This window comes from Macrobrachium rosenbergii, chromosome 1, assembly GCF_040412425.1.
Source record: "Macrobrachium rosenbergii isolate ZJJX-2024 chromosome 1, ASM4041242v1, whole genome shotgun sequence".
NCBI lineage: Eukaryota > Metazoa > Arthropoda > Malacostraca > Decapoda > Palaemonidae > Macrobrachium > Macrobrachium rosenbergii.
In genome coordinates, this window is record NC_089741.1 from 37,045,419 (window position 1) to 37,051,837 (window position 6,419).

Below are 6,419 nucleotides of genomic sequence, written 5' to 3' on the forward strand. Positions count from 1 at the left end.
CGATTCTTTGTCATCGCTCTGTTTCCCAGAGGTATTCCGTAATTATTTCAGTCAAATCTTCCTTTTCCCGTCTCTCTTGACTCTCTTCTTTCTCACTGTTATCATTCTCGCCTCTCGGGAGTCGCATGTCTCCGAACTGCTCGCGTGTGCGCATGCGCGTGTTGAGACGGGGCGTGTCGGTGCGCTTGGAGTGCTCTCTCTCTCTCTCTCTCTCTCTCTCTCTCTCTCTCTCTCTCTCTCTCTCTCTCTCTCTCATGCATACATTATATAAATATATATATATATATATATAGTATATATATATATATATATATATATATATATATATATATATATATATATATATATATATATATATATATATATATCTCGTTGCGTCCTTTACTCACATCCGTGGTAGATATTTTGTAAACTTGCAAAGCTGAACTCTCTCCATTGTATGAGCATCAACTTCACTAACTTCAGAATACCCAGATGGGATATGTTTGCTCTATAAAAGTACTATTTCTGTGACAACATCATTGATTTGGTCTGCCATACGGGGAGCCCTATGAAGTATCTATTGGTAAAGCTTTGTAAACCTATTTCTACAAAAAGATAATAATTTGGTATACTTATGAAGTGTTTGGGAAATTCCTGGGAACATTTTTTATATTTTTTTACAATAATAATCGTGGTCCCTGTGGAATGCTATCTGAAGATTTACAGCTCAAAAAAAGGTTCTCGTATGCGGGTCACTAAAGATTTTATCTTTGGATAGCCACTCTGTCGTAGTATTTACAACCCCCTCAGGAAAAGCTGAAAGTATATATGTGCGTTATAGCCTTTAATGTTTTACCATACTCTTCAAAAAGTCTTTATATAATACTTGTAACATTTAGATCTTGATTTAAGGTACATTTACGCCTGAAGGTACACTTACGCCAGCTGAAAAAAGTTATACAACCTAAAACATTCCAGTATACCGCCATAAAAAATCAATATAAATTGACGGATGTTGTTGATAGATCTCTGGAAATTCATTTTGAGGTTCTGGACAGTTATTGCCAGTGTGGAAGACTGGAATTTGGAAAGGTTATGAAGTGACGTGTTGTTCCAGGGACAGTTTTATTACTCGCTTGTGTTTTGTGGACTTTTCTGAATTTTTGCTTGTGCCTTCGTGTCCTGTAATGAGAGTAAGAGAGTCTCTCTCTCTCTCTCTCTCTCTCTCTGGTTATCTCTCTGCTTATCTCTCTCTGCTTGTGTAGAAGAAGAATTAGTTTTTGTGTAACGAATCTGTAGGTGAAATCACTTTGCGGATATTTTTTGTGGTAATTGGTAATAATAATAATAATAATATTTTTATTATTAGTATTATTATTATTAATGATATCGTTTTGAGAAGTATTACTTTGAGATATCAGTGGCTATTCAAAATATGAGGTCTGTGCTGTTACTAAAATGAAATACCCGACAGAGAGAGAGAGAGAGAGAGAGAGAGAGAGAGAGAGAGAGAGAGAGTCCTGTCTTGAACGTTGCATGCCCTTTAAATGACCGTGAAGATAGAAAAGGATTTCTTCGGTTAACTGTAATGGACTGTTATACAAATGCCTGGCCGGCTGGCTCTCTCTCTCTCTCTCTCTCTCTCTCTTCTCTTGTTTTTTTACACTCAAATTCAAACGAGGACGAAAAAGTTTACTGTAATGCCGATTTAGTGACAAGTACACACACTCTCTCTCTCTCTCTCTCTCTCTCTCTCTCTCCTTAACTGTATAAGATATTTATCTCCATACATACATATGTACAAACATACACATAATATATATACATACATGCATACATCCATTCTGTATCGGGGCTTTTTATCTGTAAATTAAATGATAAATTGAATATACACACGTGTCTGGACTTTTTTTTTAAATCTGTATATTAAGTAATAGCTGCAACCCTTTCGTTCCTTTTACTGTACCTCCATTCATATTCTGTTTCTTCCATCTTGCTTTCCACCCTCTCCTAACAAGACACCTTTCAAACCGTACTGTCAGTTCCCATTTCAGCGCAGAATGACCTCATAGGTCCCAGCGCTTGGTCTTGGCCTTAATTCTATATTATGTTCTATTTTGTCAACGATACAAAAAAAAAAAAAAGAGAGAGAGAGAGAGAGAGAGAGAGAGAGAGAGAGAGAGAGAGAGAGAGAGCACCCTGGCGGCCGGGCTGTTTCTGCCACGGCATTCAGGGGCAGTTATATTGACCTGATAGGTGGGGTTCCCAGGAAGAGCAGATGGTTCTTGTCGCCGATTGGCTCCTGCCGCTGATCTGTCGAGTTCCCGGAGTGCGCTGTTGTTGCCTATTTGCCACCTGCCCTTCACTCCCGGATGCACCTGCCTACCTGCTGAAGGTCGGCGCATACTGCCGCTGCTGCTTCTGCTTCTACTGCCGTGTCTACTGCTGTCTACTTGAGCTCATTCTCAGGCCGGAAGGACAATTTTACCGCGGCGTTTTCATGTTTAGTTTTGGGGTTGATGGTCATTTGTTTTGGTTCGTGGTTTCGTGGTGGATCTGACCCGCGTGACTATTATAGTTTCTGTATTGCCGGATCTTTTTGCAAACCAACAAACTAACTGCATAGAAGCAGCACCAGTTTCCCAAGTATAAAACCGTATGAATAAGGAGGGAAAACACCACAGATCTATCACAGAAATGGTAAAAAAAAAAATGCGCAATTTTTTTCAGGGCAATCGAGTTTTCTGTACAGTGAATAATCAAGGCCACCGAAAATAGATTTATCTTTTTTGGTGCTCTCAGCATATGCTGTATTAAGCCGCGGCCCATGGAACTTTAACCACTGCCCGGTGGTACCCTGGCCTATATCGTTGTCAAATACACGATTATGGCTAACTTTAACTGTAATAAAGTAAAACTACTGTGGTAGAGGGCTGCACTTCGGTATGTTTGATGATTGAGGGGGATGATCAACATACCAATTTGCAGCCTTCTAGCCTCGGTAGTTTTTAGATCTGAGGGCGACAGAATAAAGTGCGGACGGACAGACAAAGCCGGCACAGCAGTTGTCTTCTACAGAAAACTAAAAAGGAACCGTTTGTCAACGGCCGAATCAGGCAACGTTTCAGCAAAAATATATTCCTTTGTCACTGAGAAGGTCAATTTCTTCTAGATGGGAGAACTCCTGTTAACCACGTTAAATGGTGCAGCAGGGAATCTCATTTGGAGGAGACATGAATTTGGGTAAATGGCGCCCCGATCTGTGAGTTATATAAATGAAGTGCCCATTGAGTTGAGCCTTAGAAATATATATATATAGCAGAAAATGAAGATGTGGGTCTCTCTCTCTCTCTCTCTCTCTCTCTCTCTCTCTCTCTCATATATATATATATATCTTATATATCTGTATGTATTTATGTGTATATATATATGTATATAATATATATATATACAGTGTATAGAGATTTTATATATATTATATATATTATATTTTATAATATATAATATATACATACATACATTCATTCATACACGTACATAGACATATACATACGAGCTCCCTTTTTGCCAAAATGGTACAGAGTCTCTATTTACTGAAGTACAGAAATATTTTAAATTTGGTGATGGACATAGATAGTAAAAGTTTTTTTCCAACTTTTCCTTTCATGTTTTCTCTAGTTTTCTTTTATTTGTAATTGATTTTCGAAGTTTGAAAGTTTGAGCCTCCTGAGAAATAGGTATGGTTTTGGAAGGTGTCTCGCCTAGAAGTAGTATATATGAGTTTTAGTTTTATTTATTTATATATTTGTATTATTTTTTGTAATTTTTTTTTCTTTTTTGTAAAGTTTGGGTCCACCTCTCCCCGTAGGGTGGCAGTGTCGTCAGTACCTTCATGCGGAGCACTGTCGCGCGGAGGTATAGGCGCTAGTTTTAATTTTTTTTTCTGTAAGTCTTGTATTGCGGTCCACATATATACCTCTCCTTAGGTTGGTATTGCTGTCAGATACCCCTCCGCGGTGCACTCTAGCGTTACGCGGTGCACTCCCTTCCTTAGGCCCTAGCTTACTCCTTTTAGGTTAACCTCCTTGCTGTCCACCTTCTCTTAACAATTGTTTCCATAGTGGAACTGCGAAAGGTTATCCTCCTGATACACCTGTCAAACCTTTGTACTCTTCAACTTCCCTTTCAGCGCTGAATGACTTCATCGGTCCCAGTGTTGGCCTTTGGCCCAAATTCTATATTCCATTCCATTCCATCTCGCTCGCTGTTTGGAGAAACTGTCTTGGAAGTTTTCGTAATGGATGTGGGGGCTGCTGTTTCTGTTGTTTGTTTCTCGCCCTTGGGATTGATTCCGCAGTGCAGCCTGCTGCTTTTGGGCGTTGGTGTTTGTTTATGGCTTGTGTGTGCTGTTTGTTTATGGCTTGTTTGTGCTGTTTTAGGAAGTACATACTGTGTGTTCGGGAGGGAGACTGTCGAAACTGGCGCCTCTCTCTCTCTCTCTCTCTCTCTCTCTCTCTCTCTCTCTCTCTCTCTCTGCTCTCTCTCTCTGTGTCTGTGTTAGGTTTCATGTTTAAGTTTATGGGGTCAGAAGTATATAGACTCTCTTTGCATTTGAAGTTGTGTGTGTGTATATATGTATATGTATATATATATATATATACACGTATACATACATATATATATATATATATATATATATATATATATATATATATATATATATATATATATATATATATATATACATTATATATATATATATATATATATATATATATATGTGTGTGTGTGTGTGTGTGTATGTATGTATGTATGTATGTATGTATGTATGTATGTATGTATGTATGTATGTATGTATCTAATATGTGTGTGTGTGTAGAGAGAGAGAGAGAGAGAGAGAGATTGTATGAAAAATAAATATCAAGATGAATCTCGATGCAGTCGTATATATCGCTGTGACGGCAACATTGCACAAAAGCCACCGCGGTTCCCAACACCCAATTTGCGTAAGTCTGTTTCCGGTCATGCGAGCGACTCTGCATGTTGCGTAGACTGCCGCGACGCATGCGCGCATGCAAATTTGCGTGCTGGTGGAGGGGGTGACGGTGACCAGAGTGAGTGGTCAGTGCTCTCTCTCTCTCTCTCTCTCTCTCTCTCTCTAGGAACTTTGCTACAGTGATTCTGCACGCTATAATCAGACGCCATTAATAGAAAAAGAAAACTTTTGTTTTTCTGTTATCATTTTCTAAGAGTTTGTTAAATCTGTTCTGTGTCAAACTTCGTGAAGTTTCACTTTCTCTTTATATTACTTCTTCAGACTGTGAAATAGTCACTTCTCCTTTCACTCAGTCACTTCTTTTATTTATATATCTGTGACATCCACTTGTCAGTTCAGTCACTTCTCTGTAGTCAGATTCTGTACAAACTGACATTTCTTGCTGTGCACGACTATAATATTACATTTGTATTATCTGTGCATAATACTGAATCTGTGTATAATACTACGTCTGTAATATCTGTTTATAATACTGCATCTGTGTACAATACTACATCTGTATTATCTGTGTATAATACTGCATCTGTGTATAATACTACATCTGTAATATCTGTGTATAATAGTGCATCTGTGTAGTCAGAGTCGTTTCACACGCTTCAGTCAGCCAGTATAGTCGGCATCACTTACTCTTAAGTCTCGAACTTTGTTTAAATCCCTGTGTGGACATTGAACTCTGCCCAGCCAAGAGACACTACCAGGTTCCTTACACTCTGCTGAGACCAAACTCCAAAAAATTTTACTCAGACTGAACGATTTCTGTAGCTTAGCCAGAGGGGAGTTCAGCAACAAATACCAGGTGTTTATTAACCTCCCTTCCCCTCCCCATCCTGTATTACCATCCTCTCCATTCCCTCCACTTACAAATAACCCCCCCAGCCCCTGGCGCAGTCAGACACCAAGAGAGCAGATGTTTCAGTGGTGGGCAAAGGTAAACACTAGTCATTTTTGTGCAAGGGTTGCGTCAAAAGGACTCTCTTGAGATTGCGTAATTTTTAGATATATATATATATATATATATATATATATATATATATATATATATATATATATATATATATATATATATTAACTTTATCACATACACAGTTGTTCTGTGCATTAGTAGAATTATTAAAGACTCATTCAAACTGATGGTATCTAACGGATACCATCCAGTTTGAATGAGGTCCTTTTAGTAATATATATATATATATATATATATATATATATATATATATATATATATATATATATATATATATATATATATATATATATATATATATATTAATATAATATATATATATTAATCCGTATGTCTTTTTGTTTATTTTACTTCTCAAACGAACGAAGACTAGCGTTGGTTATTTTAGTGATTTTGGTCAGTGTTTGGTATATTTAT